The 24,942-nt window shown below is 39.8% G+C and overlaps 1 long non-coding RNA gene across 1 annotated transcript; it reads right to left on the bottom strand.

The window, feature by feature from the left end:
- Window positions 1-791: 791 nt before the first annotated feature.
- LOC106941482 (uncharacterized) lies at window positions 792-24,305 on the bottom strand. The gene is made up of 3 exons (XR_001423372.1): window positions 24,293-24,305; window positions 13,612-13,615; window positions 792-1,237 (listed from the first exon to the last, which is right to left on the bottom strand). It is a non-coding gene; the product is annotated as an uncharacterized LOC106941482 (long non-coding RNA).
- Between the last annotated feature and the right edge of the window lie 637 nt (window positions 24,306-24,942).

Below are 24,942 nucleotides of genomic sequence, written 5' to 3'. Positions count from 1 at the left end.
ACACTGACCCCATGATGCCACTTTTTACTGCAAGGAGATTTTTAACATAAAATGGAAATCACAGGACATGCATGTAAAGATTATCACCTGTCTGGACTAATTGATAGTGTTTAAAAATGAAAGATTTTGATTTGAAAGAAAACATCCACGCTTGGTTAAAATGTCAAAGAACTGTGTGGGAGGAAGTGCTATGAGGGTGGAACATGAGGCCGGTGACTTCTCTTTTTATGAAACTGAGGTTTTTGATATATGGATGAAAATAAAAACACTTCCAAAACCTTTACATGTTTGTTAGAAAGGTGGAAATAAAGATAGATTTTTCCGACATCACAAGCATACACCCAAATCAACAAAAAATGGCTTCATAAAAGGAAAATTGCAGTTTTGGAATAACATAACTGAGTCCAGTGCTAACTAACTAACTGTACAGAAGAGATGACCTCCCGATCTGATTGGGTAGAACTTTTTAAAGACAAGATGTCCGTGCGCATAGACTCCTACCAAGCAATAACAGCTGAAGTTAAACCCAAAGCTTTACAAATAAGGAGTTGTACAGGTATACCTTTGCTATTTCTCCATTCATGTTTTTTTCTGTTAAATAAATGTTTTCTAAATAGTTAATTAAGTTTGCACTTACATAATGTTTCACTTCCATTTATTTATAATCAGTGAGCAAACAAAATCTTAATTGAACGCCTGCAGTTTGCACATTATCCATCAGGGGGCGATAGACAACTCTCACTTTCCTACTTCCAAAACACTGAAACTCCCATGTCTCTCTCTGTTTTTTTTTTGTTTGTTTTTTTTTGTTGTATGGAGTATGGATCCACTTTGGGAAAGTCGGGACACACTGTTCGTGTTGTAAGTTCGCAGGAGATAACCACCGGGAAGCTGTGAGCTCATTTCATCTCCCGGGTCTGGAACGAATCTGAAACGGGGCACAACGGGTCAAATGTGAGCAGTGGGTTGCAGTTGGGACCGCAGAAACATCTCGTTGCCAAAAGAAACCAGTGAGAGGGAGAGAAGCGCGTGAGGAAAGGGAGCGGAAGAGAACAGGGGCTGTAAATCTGTACCACGGTGTTTTGGCGCGTGCGCTTAGGTTCGATACAAAGTATCAGAAACGTGACGTTTAACGGAGGAGAATGTAAACACGAGCTCCTCTGTTTTTTGTTCCCGCTGGACATGTTTCCGCTCCTTGTGAGCGACGTGTAGGCTGTGGACTGAGCTGCTGTTCCCTCTGTCTTCACTTCTCTGCGTAATTTTATTTTTGTGCTTAAAAAAAAATACTGAAAGTTGGCATGTTTTTTTCCCCCCCTGCACGCTTAGCTGTGACGAAACGCAAAATGCAAATGCGGTAAGTGACACCGGGCTTTGTTCAGTATTAAACGAGACTTCACACCGCACACATTCTCTGCTGTTGGGATTATTTTTTGTTTGGGAACTGGGTTTTTTTAAATAAACTTTTTTTTTTTTTTTTTTTGGCTTTGAGAATGAAGAGAAGAAAATTCTCCTGAATTTTTGTCTCTTTAGCCTTCATGCTGGGACCACAGGAGAGATGACATGCAATGATACGAGCTCAGCGCCTTACTGCTGTTAACCTAAAGTTGTGACATCACGTCGTTACAGAAGTAACAGTGAATGATCAAGACACCCAGAGCGCAAAGGAAGCCGACCAGAGTGCCTGCCCGTGCGCCGAGAAACGCAGCTCTCCGCCGGCTGTGAAGCAGTTCCAGGGCTCGGTCAGTTTTGCCAGGAGAGTCTCCGGAGCAGAGATGGAGGAGTGGAGACAATGCGGGCGGTGGTTGATAGACTGCAAGGTCCTGCCCCCGAACCACCGGGTCGTGTGGCCCTCGGCGGTCGTGTTCGACTTGGCACAGGCGCTGCGGGACGGGGTGCTCCTGTGCCAGATGTTGCATAACCTCTCCCCCGGATCGGTGGATCTGAAGGAGATCAATTTCAGGCCCCAGATGTCACAGGTAAGTCTGTGCAAAACAAACTTCAAAGAGATGATGAGGGGTTTTGGTTTACGCCCCAGACTCTGTTCTTGATTGCACACACACACACACACACACACACATCGCACTGCTGTATGTACTGGTAAATCTACGTAAATTAGAATATCACCTGAAAGTTGATAAAAGTGAAACTCATTTCTTACACACATAGTGATATGTTTCAAGCCTTTAATTTAGTTACATTTGCTGATTATTGCAGGTGATCTAGCAATAACCTTAACACAAATGTTAGATCGTGGCCATGTTCTGGTATTCACGATTATTTGATTGAATTCTGAGTTGGCAGTTGTCCATCAGGCTGTCAGTGACGCCATTCATGAAAGGCCATTAATAAGGAAGCTGGCTGTTCAGAGTGCAGCATCAATCTCCCTGTCGTAAAGTTTTAGTGGAAGTAAAAAGTCTGGTACAAAAAAAAAATAAAATAAAAAAAAGACGTACAAGCAACAATGATAATTGGAGCTTTGGAGCTTTTTCACCCCCAGTTTTTCCTTCCTCTAAGCTGTTCATCAGTGTTTTTGGGACACAGCACGGTGCAACCACCTAGCTTCTTTAGGAATAGTCTTTTAAGGATTTGACATACCTCTCTGGGTTTGTGTATGCAAGCCACTTGGAGTTTGTGAGTAAGCAATGTGTGTCCATAGCACAACATTTCTGTATTATCTATATGTTTTATTGTTCTTCCATAATATTGGCTTTTTTTCATTAGCTTTAAGCAGTAATTATCAATCTGAATATCAATAAGTGCTTAAAATAAATTAGCTGGTTTTGATTCTCACCTGGTCAGACATCCACTGAGGTGTTCTGTCATTTGATTTGGAGGGCTTCCTGTCAGAGCAAGCCCACATCTCGGTTGTTGCAGAACTGTGGTCTGCAGAAACAAGCAAGCAACAAAACGTAAATTTGCACAATTAAGTTCAGATTTGTTCTGGATGAAAGAAACAATAGATCACCTCTGTAGTGTGGGCCGTGCTTTGTGTTTGCAACGGCGGTTTTATCACAAACGCAATCATGCAAATCTCCTGCCGAGGTCTGAGCGCTTCATCGCCATTCACCTGTCTGCCAGAAATGTTGCCTCGTCAGCAAAATGATCTTGCAGTTTTGCTGCGACTTCAGCATCTTCTCATCTGCTTCGAAAGATGTTAACTCAACTTTATCAACCAAGCCAGTTGTGCAAGTGGGAAAAGATATGTTGCTTAAAAAGAGGAAGTTTCAGATTTTATTTGTTTAATCATTTACACTGAGATGTGGAAGTTGTTGCAGCTTTGCCACCCTATTTAGGCTGTTATGAGGAATAGAAACAGGATATACTATTTTGCAAGCATTTTAAGGCCGCTTAGCATTTTATATAAAGAAAATAAATATAACAGCTTCTATTCTTACTCATATATTAGTATACCAATGCAGAAGTGTTTTTTTTTCTTTTTACTTTACTTCCATTTTGTTTAAATCTGAGGAACTGTAGCATAGTTTTACTGAGATAAAAGCTTTCCCTGAATACAATGTCAAAATGTTGCTTTATAATTTGCCTATTTAAGCAGTAAATTTTACTAGTAAGGAATATAAGTATCTTTTTTTTTGTCCAACTGTGGGAACATTTAGGTGTAGCAACAGAAAGTTGCAAGTAAACAGAAAAAATAACAGTAAGAATTTGTGCAATATGTGCAATCTTACAACATAGAAGAAACAATACTGCTTACTTCAAAATTACAATGTTACAATATCTGTGCACTGATAGCAGCAACAGATTACTAGACATAAAAAAAAAGATTGCACTGATATAAACACTTATTGAGTTTGAGTTTATTGGGAGTTGTGAGGGTTATAAAGTGTATATGCTGATGGGGGGTCGGGGGGGATATGGGATGAAGCTACTTTCTGCACCTCAGATGCAGCAATCTGTCACTGAAGGAGCTCTTAGGTTTTGCAACAACTTCATGCATGGGAAGGCAAGACACTATACTCTTAATCTCTATTTCTACACAGGACAATTCTTTTTAATTCTAATTCATTTAAATTCTTTTTAGTTGGAAAACATTGTCTTTTTATTGAGTGAACATCAGAAAATTCTGCAAATTAAAACTTTTTTTTATACCGTATATGTGCCATATGCATGAAAGATGTCTGTATGAAGATGTGAAGCTTTTCATGGATGATTCTGTGACCCATAGAGTGACCTTATGCCACAATAGGCAAACATGTCCCTGCAAAGGAGAATTTGGGATGAGCAGGCATCCTGATATATAATTAGACTAAGATTACACATGAGCCGACGTGGTTTTATGATTACATTGACGTGCCTCCGTTTGTCTAGAGCTTCCCATTCACTTAATCTTGTTTATGCTTCCAACATCAATATGAGGAAGCATTTGGTTCCTCAGGAAGTCAACACGACCGCAGCAGTAGAGTGAAAAGTGCTCTGTGGAAAATGTTTCATTCTGCTTTCATTCACTCCCCAATCTGACGTGAGTGCCAGTAGGTCTGCTGAATGTTGAGTCATCTTTGTGAGGGTTGGCTGGAATTCTGAATAAAAATTGCCAGCTTGGAGAAAATAGTTGCGATTATTCCCGTTCTTATGCTACAGAGGGAGTCGAAACGGCCATCATTCGAGAGCGGCGGGTGTTTGACGGCGCATTTGTCAAATATTCTCAGCACACCTTCGCTGACCTGCTTCTGTCACAGCAATGTGTGAATATGTGTCACATGAGTCTGTCTGCGTTGCACCAGGGTTCACCCGCTCCCCCCTGTGCATAATAAAAAGAAAACCAAAATTTGTATTTCCGGTCACTCGGTTTAGCATAATGAATGTTCAAGAACTTTAACAGTTTGATACTTTGATTTATGCGATTGAAACGTAAAGGATTCAAAAGACTAATTGAACGTCTCGCATCTTTTGCGACTTCAGATGAGAATTCACTCTGAATCCAGGGCTGTAGGTTGGAAAAGTGGCACTTTTCTGCCCGTGCTCTGAGGCAAACTGTAGCCCTCACTTATCAGCTCCAGAAGCTGTGGACGTCCATGATTACAAGGCGAAGGAGAGCTCTGGATGGCATCCTTTGATCCACCCACTAATTGCCCTCCCGGTCCTTCTGAGAAAATCTGCAGCGAGGGTGGAAGAGGTGTCCTTAGTGACAAATTGGGTTAAACAAAACCCTGGCAGGAGAACGGTAGTTTGTGATTTATGATAAGGAAAAGGTCAGAGTGTGTGTGTGTGTGTGTGTTCTGATACTTAGAAGCACACAACCTGAGTGGCTTAACCAAATGAGAAGGATGTGAAGCAGAGGGGACATCTGTCTTGCCTATAGCTTCTTCTGTGAAAAGTTTCGTCAGGCTTGTAGCTTTCTATAGTTGATTTGAGTTTGGGGAATATGCAAACAAATGTTTAAAGAAAAAAGATGAATTAAGTGGCGATTTTTAACATGTAGAGAGGGACGATGTCTGCAAACCGCGTCCCAGTTGAGACGTTTAAAAGCGCAGTCTACCTGTATTTCTGCAAAGACTTCTTATCTTTGGAATGGATTCAGTTTTATGACTCTTATGGACATGCACAGAAATCAAACATTAACAAACTGAAACAATTTCCTTAACTTTTCCCATTTCTTGTTGGTCATCTACATTAATAATGCTGACAGGTGTCGATAGTTGGCTAAAATGCTTAATTCCAAAAAACCCCACTTTCTATCTGTGGTTTGTTAAAAACGCAACAGAAAACGACCGAGCTGGTATACAAACATGATCTGGTTCCCCGTGCAAAACCTGCGCATGAGGCAGAAGAAGCACAACAACAAGCATTACCAGAGGTCCAATTAATTATATTAAAATCTATATTCTGAAGGACTGCAGAGTTACTTATCAAATGTGTGCAGGGAGTGGGAGGAGATTAAGATGTTTTTATGTTTTTATCTGTTCAGACAGGAGTTTAGCTGACCCTCATCTATCTAGCCCAATGAATCCTTCATTGTGCTCTCATTGTTTATTCATCTTCACCTCAAGGTTGTAAACAGAAACCTAATGAGCCCTGGTGTTTGCAGACTCTCAGCAGCTCAAATTGTATGAGCCGATAGTGCAGCGCCTCAAGCTGTGTCTGGGAGACGAGAGAGGGCTTTGCTCTCTGTAGCTTTTTTTTTTTTTTGTGTTTTGCTGTATTGTTTTTTTTCCCCCCTCTCATTCTTTGATATATATTTTTTTTCTTCCCCGACCCTGTCAGCGAGGTTACTGTGAATGCCTTTGGGATGACTGAAGCAGATATGCATGTAGTACCATGCTTTTGTTTTCAGTGTGCTTGTTACGTTTGGAATTGTATGCGTGAGTGAGAAATGTTCCAGTACCTGTGTTGTGGCTGCATGCCAAGCCAATCGAGCTCTCTTGAATCCTCCCAGTTCTCCGCGGGGCTCCAGATCCCACACAGCGCCTGCTGCTTCCAATCACTGCAATCCAGGTTCTTTCTTTTTTGTCCTGCTCCCACCTGACAGATTAGCTGATGACAGCAAGTAGCAAGAGCTGATTTGAAATCGACCATTACACGCTCGCCTGGCAAACCAGGCTTTTCAAAGGAAATTCTTATCATTATAGCAAATAGGATTTGGTTTTTTTATTATTTTTTTAAGGCAGTAAATCAAATTTTAGAAAATTAAAAAAATAACCCAGAGCCCATCGATAAAAACTCAGCCTTTTCAGACCACATTCTCCAACTTGCTCCTGTGAGCTGTCAGTTAGTCGTGTAGGATGTAAACGACCACAGTTATCCCAATCTGTTCTCTACAGTCATGGCTCTCTGCATTAGAAGATAAAAATCTACAGCTTTTGATTCACATCTGAAACACAACTTCGCAACAAGATATAACAATCGCATTGTGCGTCTGCAGAATAAACAACCTGCTGCAGGTTTGCTACCAAGGCAGATTGTCTGGCTAAGCAGCCGCTCGTTGGCTACCAATGGCAGGAAATAAGTAAGGCTGTAGATATTAGCTTCTGCAGAACATCTATGACAGTTTCTACTTTTGCATGAATCTGTGTTAAAGTATATTTTGTGTTCAAACTATTAAAATGGATGTAAGTTATGTGTTCCCAGATGTAGGTTATTTGCTGTTTGCTTGATGACGAATAAAAATAATGGCTGCCTTCCTGGGCTAACAAAAACTCACTGCTGTTTGACCCTCACAAAGTTGTGTAAGTGGCTTCTGGATTTTTTTTTCTCACCTGCCATAATATTGGACTGTTTTTGTGTAGATAATTGAAGCTGATCTCTTTATCCTTGTTTTCTTGATAAGACTCATTTATCGTCTTGTCTGGATTCTGTTTGAGGTTACGGGCGGATGTACACCACACTGTGGCGGAAGTGAGATCAGAACAAAGTATATCAGGAGAGTAAATCCAGCTTGTTCTCACATTTCGGTTTGCGACTAGAGAAAAACGGAGGATGGCAGTGGTTAAATTGCCCAGCCGCCCCCAGCCTCCCCTAGGGGTAATTTAATCTCAGCGTTGGGTCTGCTGTTGACCCGTGACCCCAGTGCTCACCGGAAGCAGGTAATACTGTTAATGGAGCTCATTAGAGATCCACACTGGTTTGAACAGCTGGGGTAGTGCAGCTGAAAGCTAATGGGATTGACAATAAGGGAATGAGTCCCAGCTCAGGGCTGTCTAACCTTTTTATGAAGTGATCCTGCTCTTAAGGTCACAGGAATCTTTGAAAGAGAGTTTCTGTTGCTGTTTCTTGCGGCTTCAGTGACACTTTCCATTTCTTCAGGAGATAAAATTTGCTTTTTCGCTGTTCCAATTATGAAACGGCAAACAAATTTAGGTTTGGTGTTAAAAATAATCAAGCTTTTAGTTTCTTAATATCAGAGTTTGTGATTTAGATTGTAAGATGAGCCTCAGCTTGACACCAACAGAAGCTACAGGAATTTATTATTCAGCCATAAATCATTGACGTACGTGGCTGAAGGGCTTTAACCACATGTTTGAGCTCTGTGCTGCAGCTCTCTTTAACACTCTCTTAACTTTTTCCCTTTTGCAAAGGAAAATCCAGCTGACGAAACAGTAAAATTACAAAACAAATAGCACAAAAGCAACATTTTCTGCAAGCCTTTGACCATGTTTCTGATCTGCTTTTTTTAATATCATGGAATAAATTGTCTTTTGTATTTAACCAGGAATTCTGGCCAAAGAAGATCAGGGCTTCACGCTTAAAGCTTTACATTAATCTCAATATATATATGAAGAAAATGAAACGGAGAGCACACATCGATGTTTTCTGAGACATGATAATAGTTTATGGATAACAAGTCATGCAGTGATGCCTGCAGCACCTGAAGTGTGATGTCATGTGCATAAAGGCACACCTTTAAGATCCTCCTTTTAAATTGGTCAGATAATGAGACGTGCATTTTATTATCTCTATAATGTCGCTACTTTAATGCTCTGCTACAAGTCAGAGTCGCCTTTATACGGTGATAGGATGTAATGCCAGGAACGTAAATCTGATATCGGACAATGGTTGTAAAATGCGCTGATTATTTCTGCAACCATTAAACATAGCATGTCATTTTTGAGTCTGGGAAGAACCACGTCAACCACTGACAAGCTGCAGAAGTCAGTGTTCAGTTTCACTTATTTAGGACGACCGCCTATTGTCAGGATGTGGCTTTGATATAAATGAGCTTCTGCGTCCACATGACCAAAAAACCACACATTGTAACGTAGAAACAAGAGGAAAGCACTAAGCAGAGGAGGGCTTTACATGCCTGCGTCCAACTGCTTCTTTTTAAGTTGGTGCAATTTTATTTAATCCAGATGAGACTCATCCTCTTAAAGTTAATCTGCGCGTCAGGCGTACAAATCAGACATTTGAATAGTGTTAATAAATCTAAAGGGATGCCTGGAGGGACTTGCTGAAAAGTGTACATCTGTATATGTGACGCTACGCTGCAGCTGCGCTTTGTGTGTCAGGATTCATTTAAAACGTTTTGGTAGTTTAAAGATTTCATAATGTCATTCAGTCCATCATTTGGAGCGCTGAAGAAAAAACAGACCAAAACATCACTCACCCTCTACCGTGCTTAATAATTAGCATGATGTAATTGGCATTTGTGTATCTTATAAGGTAAAGTATAAGCTTTTGTTTCACTGGTATAGATATTGATTTATTATTATTTTATATAAAAATCGCCACTGAAAGATGGACACAAATTAAAGGTTAATGTTCTCAAAACATTTGGAGTGTGAGATTTTGCTACAATACAAGACAACTCTGTTTAACATGGTGCTAACACATCAACAGCTCTCCATAATGATATGCTTTTATTAGACGTACAAACAAAATTACCTCTTGCTTCTCATTAACCGTCTGTGTAATATATTTTTTTTATGTGCCATGCGATGCACTCTGAGCTGCAAGAGAAAAATATTTCTCTTTAGATTAAGATGTTTGTGGAGCAGGGAGTGTTGCGTCTCTTTTCTTTATCACTTTCATTACTAAGATAGCATCTGGTGGTATACCATAGGCTCTGATAAGAATAAATCAATGCGAAGCTGTAAAAGTTCCCATTCTGCAGGAAGAATGCAGAACAGCATTAGTTGAGTCTCAAATGGTAAAACGGCTAAGTAGCTGTTGTCAGTGTGTACGACGTGCAAATGGATTCTCACACCTACAGTTTTGCAGCTTTGTGAAAGATGGAAGTAAAGTTTGAATTATTGGATCGAAATATTTCAGTGCTGTAATCTTTAAATTCTATTAGCTGCCAAAATTGGACAATATTTTAATTATAAAACTCAATTTATGTCGGATGATAACTAATGCGCCAGAAAATGAAATCATTTTGTCAAAGGAAAGCTGGGAGAGCTGGTAAATCGGCTCCATGTTGTTGTTAATATTCTGCAAACCTATCCATGACAGTGATTGTGCACTGGTCTAACCCTGGAAATTTGGTGCTTAATTTTCCTAAAAAATGCAAATTAGGTCCGATATGTTACCTTGCATTTTCAAGCTTTCTTTTAGTCAAACTTCAATGTGTTGAACAAAACTGAACAGGGTTATTATTATTATTATTATTATTATTATTATTATTATTATTATAAGGAAGTCCAGCTTCCTGCAGGGATTGAACTCTGTGTTGGAACAATCTACCACTTTCTAGTAACTATTTGAAGTTGTTTTGTAAAATCAAAAGGATTTACAGTTGAGTATATTTTTCAGCTCTAATTAAACATAAGGACCTCTTTATCCCCCCAGTGAGCAGAAAATAATCCTGCCAGACTTTGAGATCATACTCAGTTCTCCACACACCAATGAAATAATGGCTAAAAGTCCAAAGAGTAGAAAGCTGACTGGAAGAATTAAAGGAGTGAAGAAACCTTGATGGTGGTATCTGGGAACATAAAACTGTGTTTTACTGCTAACGAGGCTCAAACATCTGTAAAGAGAATTTGCTTAACGTTTGGTCAGTGATTCATATTTTCTTACTTTTTCTCTATTTTTTTTTGTACCTTAACTTGAACATATCCTCCTTCTTTCTTACTCATTTTATCTGTTTAACAGCGGTCATGGTGTTACTGCATCGTGATGCACATTGTAAAAATGCGATCCGCTGCTTTTTTTCCCCCCGCACACTGGACAGACTGTGCATGAGTCAGCCAGTCTGTTCTGAAAAACCAGAGCCACATATTTCATCAATTGCATTTAAACACTCTGCTCCACCTAAAGCTTGTGGTACATTAATGTCCATCTTTCTTCTGTTTGCGCTCCTCGGGGACGGCTTATTGTCTGAGATGTGAGAGCTTATGTGTTTTATACGGGGAACTCCAAGCTGACTTAATCCTTTGATTGAGAGGGATAATTCAAGTGATGTCATGTTGAGGCAGATTAAAGCTAAACCTCAAACTTCAGTGTATTTTATTGGAATAACAACCAGTGGCTCTCTGGTGTCCGTCCGGTTTAGGGACCACAACCATCCTAGTGTAGCTAAAACCTGCAAATATTTAGACTACCTCTAAAAGTGTGCATAATTGCCTTTTTTAATAGTTAAGACCCCAACAATACCTTAAAATGCATTAACTTGCATTTTAAGCTAATATCTACAATCTTCCATATCTCTGCTTTTAGAGGCACAGCCAATCAGCACCAAGAAAAATAAATGGTTTATGTCAAGAAGCTTTGCACCTCTCTATTTTAGCTTCCCAAGCTGCACGTGCTTTCAAACGCTTCCAGTTTTCATCGACTCAATGAATACTGGACCTTGGTGAGGGTTCACTGTAAACACAAAATGAATCAAGTCTAAAATGGCAATATATAATATACCTTGGTACAAATAAGACTTGTCCTTCTGGCTTTTTTTCTTACCTTTCTTCCATAAAGGTCAGACTTGTGGAATTTGTGGACTATCTGACAGAACATCTGTATTCGTATAGAGATTAACCTCCACACAGGTGGACTCTCGTCTACTTATTAGATGTCTTTTGAAGGCAACTAGTTGCATAATAGTTTATTTATGGGTATCACGTTAAAAGGGGCTAATACACACACCAAACTTTTCAGATTTGGTACCATTTCTTGTTTTCCAATACTCTTCAGTTATTTAGCTCATCAAATCAAAAATGTATTCCGTTACCTTATGAACCTGTGGGGAACATGCCAGTTAGAGGGGAAACCGACCCTCCATGGTGACATGCAGCCAGCTTCGAGGATCACCGAACCTTATGGACACCGTTTGATTTATAAAGTGGCTCCATCTGCATAGTGGTTGTTGAGGGGGTTCATTTGCATGGGCTTGCAGCGGAATGGCGCCTGAATGCTTCTGGTGCCAGCCACGCTTCGCTGGGCACCGTCACTCCGCGGAGAAACGGGAGAGGAGAGGCCACAGTGCTTCCCCCTGTCAGAGCGAGACAGATGGCTGGATCTTCCTCCTCTTGTTCTTCTCAATCATAGGAAATCAAAACGGTTTGAAGTATGTGATTTTTTATTTCTTTTTACAGCAGTCCATTTCTGCCTGGCCTTGGCTGCCTTTCTGCTTTTATTGACCGCCGTCTTGAACAACATTTACCCTGTGATATGGGGACTTTGCTGGTCTCGTTTGTGGTGGTGTTGTTGTTGTGGCAGACTGCTTGTGGCTGTTTCCTGCTGACTGGGAGCAGATAACGATCTGGGCTGGGGGAGAGGCACAGCATCCAAATCATAACTCCCTCTTCTTTTTCTTCTTCTTCTTCTTCTCCATACTCACAAACACAGGGAAAGATAAACAGTTTCATATTTTTTTCTATCTCTTCTCCAAACGGAAGCAGATAACGCGCTCGTCATTGCCTGGTGCCTCCTAAGAATAGCTGTGTTTATTAGGGACTGTAGCACTACATTTTTTTTTTCCCCTGGGCTTTTTGCCACTGAACTGCCACAAGAAGCACCAATATCCCATTACTGACATGTATTGATCATATCACATAATTAGCTGTGGGATTGGAAGGGCACAAAGGTAGGGTTGCAATGTTACACTCAGTCCCGTAAAGGGCCGGTGCTTATTGATCTCCCTTGTTAATCATGCAAACAAAGTGGAACAGCGTTGTGGGCTGGAGGGAGCGGAAGAGCTTATTTCCTCACGCTCCATCTGTGGGACGCTGCTTTGTGACTTTTAATTTAAACTTCTCCCAGTTGCCGTTTTGATGCTTTCTGTTTAGTCCTCTAAGGATTGTGCTTTGTACTTGTTCTTGGCTGTGAAACTATTTCGGATATGTGTGGGGAAACGAGCACAATTAACCCTAAAATGTAACGGCATTTTTTGGAACACAAGCAAATTGAGCATTTTGGTACTACCTGAGATTTTAAGATTTATGACTTCATTTTTTTGCTAAAATATTTTCAGCATACTTTTCTGACAGTTCATGAGCTTCCCTCAGATGTATGTGGATATATGTTAGGTTAGGGTTTGTTGACTGTTTACACAATAGAGAAACATTTCTGCTTAGAGACAGCAGACATTTACCCACACACGGTTCAGTAATAGCAGATTTATTTTTTTTTTTTTACTGGAAAATTATTCAGAGAAATTCACAGATTTCTTCGCAGAGCAAATGTAAAATATTCGAAAGGCATTTGCAAAGTAGCTAATCCAGGAGCACCATTCATTTCCCTCGGTGCTGATTGACCGAACCCTTAAATGCAGAAATAAGGAAGACTGCACATGTCATGTTTTGCTGTGGTGCCACAGAAGCCTTAACCTGTCATGAGGAAATTTTTAGTTATTAAATCGGATAACAAAATTTAGATTTATTTTTAAGTTTTTCATTTTGAACTGATCTGAACTTGAGGTTGTCTCACCACCTGAATCCCCTCCTGGCCTAGTGTGAGCATATGTTACCAATTCAGATGTAACGCTATAAAAACAGTCTTTTTCCTCCCCTTTTCTTTGCTGTTGATTTAGGAAAACACGTAAAATTCATGTTTTTTTCCCGTTGACTAATCAGACTCTTTCAACACTAATAAACTGCTCAGCATGAATTTCTGGCTGGGAGTTTTGTTATTAGATTTAATCCAATTTCTCACATAGTAAATTAGTTTGATGAGTGATTATAGGCTTAAAGAAGCAAACCCCAGAATGCAATGCAGGGATAAAACGCCTCTCCACCACCTCCAACTTCTGAATCATCCTCAAGGACATGCGCAACACAGTAAAGCTGGTGTGGGCTTTGGAAACGTAATAAAAAAATGCTGTGATAGACAGCTGCTGTAAACCCACCTCATCAGGCTCTTTTTTAGTAATTAATGTATAATTTTTGCATACTATCGAGCTCTTTGTCAGAAAATGGGGGCCAGGGAAACATTTAATAGAGATGACTCGGATCTGATTTCGATAATGCGACAAAGCAAACCCCTTCACAACGACACCGTCTGCAAAACGTCACACTCCATCTTCAGCTGTATTCATTTTAGAAATGAGAAACTTCAGAATAATCTTTTCAAGCTGCAAAGCCATAACACAACATTGATTTAAAAAAAGCTCCCACTGTTAAATGTTTTTTTATGTGCTGTAAGTAAATGTTGGAAAAATGTATAAAAAAACGGCAAAAAAAAAAGTGACAATCTTCCCATAATGAGCTTTAGTGCTCTGAAAAGTCATTAATAATTCATGAACGGAGCCATAACCATCTGTGTGCTGAGAGACTGAGAGGAGTTGCACTAAACAGCTCAATAAAATTACAGTTTCCTTTTTTTAGCCAGTTGAAACCAAGAACATATGATGGCATTTTAAAGCTGTTTTAAAGTACGTTCATTAGCCATTAGCACATCGCTAACTGTAACAGCTACCGCCTTAAGTTTTAGTTGGTAAATGTTACGAGTCTTCCGTCTTACCTTTTTGAGAACAAATGCAAGAATTGTGAATTATTGTTGGGCACAATGCAATGTAGGGATGAAGATGTGAAATCCACATCTTAAACATGTAGGCTATTTATTATTTCAGATAAAGATATTTCTTGGTGTTGCAAGGTGCTGGAAATGTCCATATTCCCACTGAGAATTGGTAAAATGGCTTGAACCATGTGAAATATGCAGAAACTCTGTGTGGTTTAGTATTTTCTTTGGACATCAAGATCCTTAAACCTTAACAAGCACTGAAAGCCGCTCTGCTTTAACCACTTATCATCACATTCCTCAGTTTAGTCATTTGATTTAGTGCAAGAGGCAAAAGAAAGGAAGGCTGTTTTTTTTTTTCCTCTTCCCGGATGATATTGACGATTGCTTCGGTTTTCTTTAACGCTGGCGCGCTGTCCAGTCCTCCCCTGATTGATGACATTTCTAAAAACCAATTTCTCATAAGTGGCAGCTGAAAGAAAGGCAGGTGAGCATCCTCAATCCCATCTGAAGACGTAAAGGAGAAGTGGGGTGGAGGGGGGGAAAGACGCCAGCTTGGTGTTAGCATAATGAAAGCAACAGTGTGTGAAGGCAGGAAAGCTAAACAATTTAGAATTAATGGCAGAGGCTCGGGGGGAGAAACAAACTGAGAGAGAAAACAGAAAGAGAATTTGATTGAGGAGACGCTTTTAGTGGCGTTCTCTTGTGAAATTGAGCATGTCCCTCGAAGTGACGCTCGCAGCTCGTCTGGTTTTCAGCAACTTATCCTCCATTAGCAGACAAAGATGTGCTAAAACCGGGACAACAAGCTGCATTTACAGACACCGTGTCGGTCCTGGGATCCACTTATCTGTTTTTTTTTTGTTTCAGCTTTGGACCCGTTGGGTAACAGAAGCCTCGGTGTGGGGGATTTAAAGAATGCACTGTCGATATATTTTGTAGTTAATATGTGATGCACCTGTTCTGGGTCTTGCCACTGATTTTTCCCCATGAACTTAGTGGATTGTTTGTCATATTTTTCAGTTAAAGGATAATTTCTGCTCTAGAAACTTCCCAATATACAGACATTGAACACAGTGGAGAAAATGGCTAAGCAATGCGAAGCGTTCTGGGGGATTTTAAACATCATTATTTGGAATTTATTGGGATGAATCAGAATTCTTATAAGAAACTTATCACAATAAATGCCAAACAACATGGCAAATGCCTACTGCTACTGGAAACAGGTGGAGAGGTTTATAAAAACATAAAGCTGGAGTCGAATGGTTTAAATAAATTGTGTTTGAATGGTCTAGTCAAAGTCCAGCCCTAGATTTTACGGAGACTCTGTGTCAACACTTTAAAGTTCATGCGGCAGTAAAAAAGAAAGCAGCAACTGCAATTGCAGTCAAAAGTGGTTCTATATAATATTTACACAGGGGCTCGAGGCAAATGCATGCCACACTTTTCAGATTTATATTAGTAAAGCGTGCTGCTTTGTGATCCGCTTCTTAAAATCCCAACAAAATACCGGGAAGAGCGGTAGAAAATTTCTCCCCAGTAAGCTGAGAGAGACCGACAGAAATCAGACAAAAAGCAATTACTTCAATTAATTTCTGCTAAAGATAGCTCCAGCAATTATTGTGGTATAATTAAGGAACGTGGTAATTTCTCCTGATGACTGTACTGATTGTTCTTTTTACGTCTCATCAGAACTGTCCTCAGCCCAACTTAAAACAAGAAAGTGAACTGTCTCTGTAGGTGCTGCTAACCTTATCATTAAGCTGGAATGACATCTGATAAAACTCTTCCTTGTTCACTTCCTGGTTGTTCTGGATCTGTTTGTACAGAAATTAGTTCATGAAAATCTAATCACTGACTTCAGCTCAGACAGGAACTTGAATAATGGCAGCATTCACTACATTTAAGTGTCTAAGCCTTACAAGTACATGTTGATATCAGAAAATAATCCCTAATAGGGAAAGTAGTAGTACTATTTAAGAAATAGTGGATAGTGTGGATTAAGAAAATAATCCACACTAATACCCAAGAGTTTTAGATTAGGCTAAAACTCTTATGAATTAGCCTAATCTAACCTGAAGTATAATCCCAAACACATCATCCATAACAACAATCGTGGATTACGTGTTGCAGATTTCAGGTGTCATCGGGACGTTTTGGGACAAATGTGAGATGCCGTGGTGTGACTTGATAGCAAAGTGGAAATAATCAGTATGAGATGCTCTAACAGTGGTTGAGATGCCTCAAAGGATGAAGGTAGCTGGTGATTGAAATTCTTCCCCTGAGGGTAAAAACTATTGTTTGTTTTCCCCTAAGCAACAATAGTGACTCTGCTTGTGAAATGCAGTTTGGCTTAGACTCACTTTGACTGTTTACCCAAGTTTTTCCCTCACCGTTCCTAAGGACATGCTCCGCTTCCCACTTCCCGCTCAGCTTAAAGCCCTCCATGGATTAAACATTCAGAGAGAGGGAGGTAGAGTAAGTGAAGGAGTTGTGTAATTCCTTCCCTTTCACCCTCCCCCCCCACCCACTTAGCCAGACAACAAGAAACATCTGGCCGGAGAACAGAAGGCGCAGAGCGCACCCCTCCCCTCCTCGGATGAGTCCAACAATGCTTGGCTCTGGACTGAGCGCTTGGAGTCGGGACGCCCCGCTGTTCTCCTGCCAAACCCTCTCGGAGCGCTGCGTTCTTATCGTTACTCGGCTGATTTCAGAGAAGAATGCCGATGGGGCGGGTTTCTAACATGAAGTACTCGCTGTGGTGTTCAAAGTGTGTAATTTTCTTGCTCTGAGAAGGTGTTATTTTCCTTTCCAAATTTTCATTACGACACCTTGTTACCTCCTTTCCAGAGGTTTAAGTTTGTGCATCTGCAGGCTTTCACTCTGCAGCGGTGTGTTTTCTAACCAATTTTCACCTCATAAGTGTTTCACATCTATTTTTGAGCGTGGATCACATTTTCTTTCTATTTCCGGTAAACTGTCAGTCAATGTAAACTGTGTTCTCACATCCTCCTGATTTTATAGAGACTTATGTCACGCAGACGTGTTTTTTTTTCTTTTTTTTCTCCGCCTTGCTGATCCCACGTGAGCGTGCAGCGCCAGGTGCTGCAGCCAAAATTAGAACTGCAGGATGACTTCTGCTTTTAGACAACTTTTATATTTGCCTTTTCATTCAACTGTGTCTGTTTCGGTTTTCTCTCATTTTTGGTCCCGTTTTTCTCGGCTGAGGCCGGCCCATCTGTCACATAGAGACAACGTGGTTGGATGCACAGGATGCATTTCCCCAAACTCATGCAAATAACTCATCAGAGCCGCAGTTTTTGGGGAGACATGGTGGCAAATTGGTCCTTATTGTGGTCGTTGAGGCCAAAGCTAAACAAATGTTTTTTCTTTTAATCACTTACTGTAATTTCATCATGATTTTATTACAACTTCCCTATTTCATTCTGGGCAAACAACATTCCCAGACACATTTGAATATGTTTTATGCTGTTTTGCTAACTTTTGTATTGGATTAGATTAACTATAAAGTTTGAGACTTTTCTTAGCGAGATTACCTCATTAAAAAGGTAAAAATTTAAAGACAAAAGAAGTGATTCTAGTTGAATAATTCTAGATTGCCATAATTTATATCTTTTTGGCAGGATTTTTGATGCTCTGGGCCGAATAGCAGTGGCACAAAATGTTGACCACTTCAGTACCAGAAACATATATTAGTGGTGATTTTGTTAAAAACACTCAAGTTAATGGTTGTGTTACATTTTCAAGAAATGTCAGAATATGTTACTACCAAAACGTTTTTCCACAGAGGTGCCAGTAAACTCAGCCATCTCTGTACGTTTAACATTTGCTAACGGCCAAATAACCTTGTGTTTTACTTTCTGACTAACAATGAGACACATTTTACAGTTACATGCAGCCCTAACACATATTTTACAATGCGATGAACTAGTTTAAGATCTCTTGTAAATGAAGAGGGACGTGAGTTACGAGAAAAGAGTTAGACGACCTTGGATTAAAGTCCATGTTACATCTCTATCACTTCCTCATTACTTTATTATGTTCTTGCCCGTAGTGCAATAAAACAAGGAAGCAAGTGAGGAATTAGGTCATCATGTCTGTTTGCTTTAATGTTTAAAAAAAATGTCTTACTTTAGTTTGCAATCCCTCATTTTTAAACCACTAAGTGTCTGGTCTGTGACGTATTAAAATCTGTTTTGAATCAACTAAAAGAGATAAGTCACTTTGGCAAAGTTTTAAGTAAAGTCCAGTATATCCACACTCACTGGCACAAACTTACTCAATTATTAACACATTTAATTCAGTGCAGTCATCTTGAGGCACTTTATTTCAATTCAGTCACACAAATATCCTCTATGGGTGATATTCTCTACTGGGGGAAGGATCCCAAAGTAAAACCGGATCCTTCATGTGTTTCACTACATATTGATTAGCTCAATGACGGTGTCTGACTGTTTTTACATTCCTCCACGTTCACTGATAAGACCACACCCGCTGCTCGCGAGTCCATCCTGGTATGTGAGTTTTTTGTTTGTTGTTTTGTTTCTCCGCTCTCCTAGCTAACCGTTAGCTGAGGGCTGAACGCAGGTTGAGTTTGTCCTGCTCCTCCATGCCTCTGCATCCCTCATTCCTCCAACGTCTTCTGACCTTGACAGTTGAATATAGGAGGGGAGTTGGGGATGACATTTTGCCTGACCGCAGCCCTCAGATAGGTTTCTGAGATGATGAACTGCTCTGCTTGGTGACATTCATCTTTCCCATGTGTGCAGCTCCTCTCCTTCATTCACCTCCACCCACACCTCCTTTCTCTGAGTTGCCTTTGTTCCAGCCGGATGGGGAAGAAATGAAAACACTAGTTAAGGTTAAGTTTGTTTTTCCCGCTTATATTGATATGAAAGTTTCTAAAAAAAAAATTTAAAACTATTCTAATACGCATTTTCATGGAGAAAAGTAAGTTGACTGTTGCTGTTTTTGTAGGATTAAAAAGAGAAAATATAGAGGAAACCCTCCCACTCTGGAATTAAGCTGTGGATTTTGATGCAACTCCAAATATTTCAGGGAAAATTTGTGTATTGTACGATGGAGTATTATGGCCACACTGAGAAAATTAAAAAAATTAATTACATTAATAGTCATAATATTACAAGTATAAAGTCATGACAGTAGAACTTTATACTGGTAATATTATGACTTTATTCTCACATTTTGTATGACTTTGTTCTTGTGTTATTTCAACTTTATCTTTGTAATATTATTACTTTAATATATCAATAGACTTTATTCTTATAATATTATGACTGCATTCTCATCATTTTATGACTTTCTTCTCAAAATGTTATTTTTCTTAGCGTGGCCCTAATACTCCGTCGTACATTTGTTGATTATCTTTTAGAGTATATCTAAAATACTCAAAAGAAAAAAGAAAATGCAGATTGGGAAGCTGAAATACATGCTCAGCCCTACATGACAAGTTGGCGTTTGCAGAGCAGCCAATCCAAGAGCAGAATTCATTTTCCTTGGTCCTTATTGGCTGGACCCCCAAGAATGGAAATAAAGAAGACCGTATGTGTTAGTTTTTGCAGTAGTGCTAAAACAATTTCCACTTTATTGAGGTATATGGCAGCTTTCAACATCTTTCAGAGTTGGTCTCAAATATTTGCAGATTTTAGCAAATTTGCCCAATGCTGGGGCTCCATTGTGTCTCAAAAACCTTAATGAGTCAATACAATGTGGGCCAAAACTCCTCAAAATTTATAAGAGATTACAAAAACCTCACCAAAAGATGTGTTTAAAGGTTTCATCCTACAACCCTCAGAATTATGGGATATCCTTAGTTTTTCTAACGTCTGTTTATCTTCTAACCTATAAAGTTAACTTGAAGTGCTGTGGTGTGCTCCGTCCAGATTAACGTGAACAATTAGAAGGACCCAGCTTGTTTGAGCACTCTGCTGGGTTCGCAGGCAGTAAACAGACATATTGCTCGTCTTGGGCTTTTAATTGTGTTTAAATGCCAGGACGAGTGATGGTACTATTGGGACACCATTACAGGGCTTGCTGGATTAAATGAACTTACTCCTAACTAGGCAGCTGGAAGGCACTTGGTGACTGGCAGAACTGATGGGAATACAGTTTTGGTATCATCAAGCAAACCTCTCAATGCAACCGGAGCTCTGCTTGATCGATGCCTGCTGAGGGCTTTGGTCTGTCAGCCACTGACTTGTTGGGTTGACGATGTGGAAAACGGTTAACTGCTGTCCTGAGATATGCCGTTTTCTGCGGCTGATGTCGGCGTGCGAGTAGCTCCTGATAATAATAAGGCTCATTAGATGATTGTCATTTAATTATAGCACTTAGTACATCAGACCATATCAGTGCTCTGGAGCGTGTGAAGCTAATTTACACAAAGGTCTGTTAGTTTACATGTCTGAGACGTTTCAGTCTTGGGCTGAAATTATGATAATATCATGTAAATCATGATATTATCAACAGGAAATCCTGTTCTTCATGCATGTGTGTGTTTATTGGTAATATAACCGTGCTTTGTCGCTTCCTTCGGTCTCAATGTCATTAAAGGCAGCAAAGTCTTTGGTTTGTTCCAACGTTTGTTCTTTGTTGTCGTCCATGCCTGTGGTTTACTTGATGGATGCCGCTGTTGTGTCTCATATCCCTCAGCTGGTCAAACTGTTTAGTCTGAAATCGAATGTGTCAACAAAAAAAAGATGAAATATCATGACAGCATTCATGTTTTTCCTTTTATTTTAGCTTCAGATTTCTTTTTGGAGCATCAAGCAGCTCAAAGACCTCAGGCGTTTCCTGAATAAACTGGGATAACAAGTGGTCGTTTCGATGTGAATATCTATGAGTCAAATTATTGGGAGTAGTGATCTTTCTGCAGTGTTCAAGGCCTGCTTTTCTCTTCCATTAATTTGAATATGGCCTGTCTCCCATCAGCAGTCAGTTGAAAAGGGAGAGGATGCTGAAATATTTAGCTCGAGTACTTGTACATTAGCCTTAGTTAAGGACATCTGAGAGAATGTTCTACATTTACAAGTCTCCCCAGTTTTTAAACCAGAACATTTATAAGATAGTAAATGGGTGGAGAGGAAAAAAGATGAATCCACAGCGACGAAATCAACATGGCCGTCTAAATTTTGTTAAATCTGCCCTTTGGTTTGTTCATCCACAGCTGCTGTCAGACCTTGAGAATGTGTTTTTATTTAACGACACAAGGCTTCAAACAAAAATCACTTCAGCACTTTTTTCTTACTGACTCACATGAATCAAATATTTTAAAAAAAGCAGGATTTATTCTCTGCTCCACCTTGAGCAGAAACAGGCATTGAAACATGAAAACATGATGTAACCTTAAGGCACTTGCGTCTAATTAAAATCCCACTCTGAGGCTCGGTTACAAAACAAGGTTCTGCTCAGAAGTTTGTCCTCAGAAGCTCTATCAAACCAGAATGAAACGAGAGATTTCCATTTTCTGCTTTTAATGATGAGTCGGTAGCGCCTCAGGACAAACAGGATCCTGTTAATGAGAAAAGAACAATGGGATGTCTTTGTAAACTACATAATGCGATGGGAAAACAGGATTCCCCACCATTTGTTTTACTTTTAACGATGCACTTGATTAATTGGCTATTTAGTCGTAATGCAGTTGTAGCAGCACATTTTATTGCAGAGCTCCAGGGAAAAGGAGATTAAAAGTTTTACAAACTAAAGGAATCATCAAACCACTTTGTTTCAAATTAAGGTGAATCTCAACAAAATGTGATTTCATTTTATATGGATATTGCACACAAACTCATCTAGTTCAATTTGATGATTATGGTTTCAAAATCCCAAAACTTGTTTCTCACATAATCATCATAAAATATAAGAAATGTGAAAAATAGAGTGTTTAATGCAGAATTATGTTAAGATTATACACAAATCCTCACTGGTGAGGGTAAACCACAAAGCTGACAGTCCAGCATGCTATATCAAGGCATATTAATATAAAGTTGAGTGGAAAGAAAAAATACTCCTCCCACAACAAATTAGGGTAAATATTATATGATCCGTGACTACGCTTTTCACCAGGCCACTATTCTGTTTTGTTTTATTCATTTTTGTTGTTGTTGTTGTTGTTGTTGTTCTGATCTTGTAATGTTGTAGTTTTAGGAGTAACTGATTTGGATTTTTGGATCTTCATCAGCTGAAAGCCATAATAAGAACTTATGGTGGAAAGTTGAGTGGAAGGAAAACGTATATTCGTAACAGTGATGGCTGTAGCTCTGAGAAAACTGTGGAGCAAAGAGCCTTCAAGCTGTCGAGCTTTATAGTGTCACCGATTTCCTTTTCCAGCAGAAATTGGCTTTTGCTCACAGTCGGCACACGGTGTCCATATCTGGTGTAATGAGCATGACGTCTCTGTGCCTGATTAGTTAAGTGATTTTTCATACAGTGGTTTATGGAAACAGAGCCAAACCAAGCGTTGAGGTCATGTACTATAAAGTACATTGACACGTTTTCATCTCATTTGCTTTTTTAGTCCTCTCACTATATGTGTGGACTACCAGCTTTTGAGCAGTGACCAGTTTTGCCATGACTGTACGTTTTTGTGTTGAAAAATGTTTTTATTGGTTCTTAGTAACATTCCTATACGCTGAGCTTTGGGTTTTCATTTGTTGTGACCCACAGTTGCCAAGAATAAAGTTCTGAAATTACTAAAACAAGTCAGTTTTTGTCAGAAATTGTCTAAAATATGAGACGCGCCTGCATGTGTGCCTGGAATGTGCTAGAGAGCCGTCACCTACGTGACTTAACTCCTTAGTGCAGCATCTGCTCCTTAAATTATTCACTGGTTTGAGATCATTAGGTCTGTTTCTAGGTCCAGTTTCCACAGCAGCAAAAATAAACCATCCTCACAGCTGCCTAAGACTGTTTTACTGGATGTTCATTACTCGAAACTGTAAATAAGTTAGAAGCATAATGTTATGTATCTATATGACAGACAACGAGTTATTAAAACACACATTACACCCCTGATTTCTGATTAAGCCATTAAAAGCTTTCTACTGGCAGAGAGTATTCAGACAAAAAGGGCGACTTATAATGTCATTGTAAGTAAAGGATAAAGAGTGTGTTTTAAACCATGACATGTAAAGTACTTATATCTAAAAGTGGGTCAGTAGTGTTTCCACTCTGACGCATATCTTCTGCTGCTTAACCTCAGAGGGCAAGGATAAGCACAGAACATGTGGCCCAACCCGACCAATCACCGACTACTAGAACGTACTGTTAGCCAATGGGGTGCAGAGACGGATTACCCTTTGACTTCCCGAAGGAAAAACTGGGTTTGGTCCTTAACAGTGAGGGATTTTGATGTGGGGACAGTCTATAGTAACATGATAGAGAGAGTACAGAAATGGGAAACGGAAAGGAAACGGTTTCAGTTCAATTTTATGGTTTTCCACATCAGGTTGTAATAAAAAAAAGAAGCTGATTCTCACAGTGTTCTTGCATTATTTTTACATCCCCCAATGTAAAGAAGAACACAATGCAGATTAAAAAAATAGAATAACCGTGTGTGAAATGTAGCAGCCTGATACAGATGATCAAATAAGCATCAGCAATCGTGACCGCTGATTCGGAGAATCCACTGAGAGAAAGACATCCACAATGACCTTAAAGAAGCAATTGTTACAGCCCATAAATCTGGGAAGGGTTATAAAGCCAAACATCGTGAAGTGAGGTTACAGGCCCCATCACTTCAGTCACAAGCGGAATAAACTTGAAGACGTTCACAGTATTCCTAGAAGTGAACATCCCAGGCAATTCACCGGAAAGTCACAGCTGCGCCTAGAAAATTAGATCTCCATCCCCGACTCTAACGGCCCAGTTAGCACGTTAAAGTTAATGACAGGTTTGCCGAGAGGACGCTCTCCTCTCTCAGAAGAAGATGAATCTGAATGAACCACAAGAGCAGAACAAAAAATGGTGTTTCTAAATCACAAATCTTCCTCAGCCATATTGGAACAACAAGTTCACACCAGTTGCCACAGTTGGTGGTGGAGGCAGAATGATGTGGGCTTGTTTTACAGCCACAGGTCCTGGACATGCGAGTCCACAACTTCTCTGTATACCAAAGTATTCTAGACACCAATGTTAAGCACAAACATGAACAAAAATAGAAGTAAATCAACAGCAGAATGTGTGAAAAGGGAAAAGAATCAAGATCTTGCACTTGGCTAATTAAAGTCCACACTTCATCTGGCCTTGGTAGGAGAGCTGTCCAAATAAATACCCGTCTAGTTTCTTTGTGCCTCTTGTTATTTTGCTTTAAACCTCAGTGTTGAACTAAGAATCTGTCTGTAATAGAAAAAAAAAGTGATAGTGAAACTGTGAACAGAAGGTTTGAGGAGGAGGGGGATTTTCTTCCAAGTTGAACATAAGATTCCTTCATGCTGCACACTTTCTGTGGGAAAAGTGAAAACTGCAAGGGGGGATCCCACTACTTCCTCGTACTCCTTCGCTGTAGTTTGCTGGCCGGTTGGCGTTTTGCATTTCTACACGATCTTCTTCCTGGGT

The sequence above is a fragment of the Poecilia latipinna genome, unplaced genomic scaffold, assembly GCF_001443285.1.
Source record: "Poecilia latipinna isolate Pla-1442-1.1 unplaced genomic scaffold, P_latipinna-1.0 Scaffold3696, whole genome shotgun sequence".
Taxonomy (NCBI): domain Eukaryota; kingdom Metazoa; phylum Chordata; class Actinopteri; order Cyprinodontiformes; family Poeciliidae; genus Poecilia; species Poecilia latipinna.
Note: the sequence above shows the minus strand (reverse complement) of the source record. Positions and strands in the feature narration are given on the sequence as shown.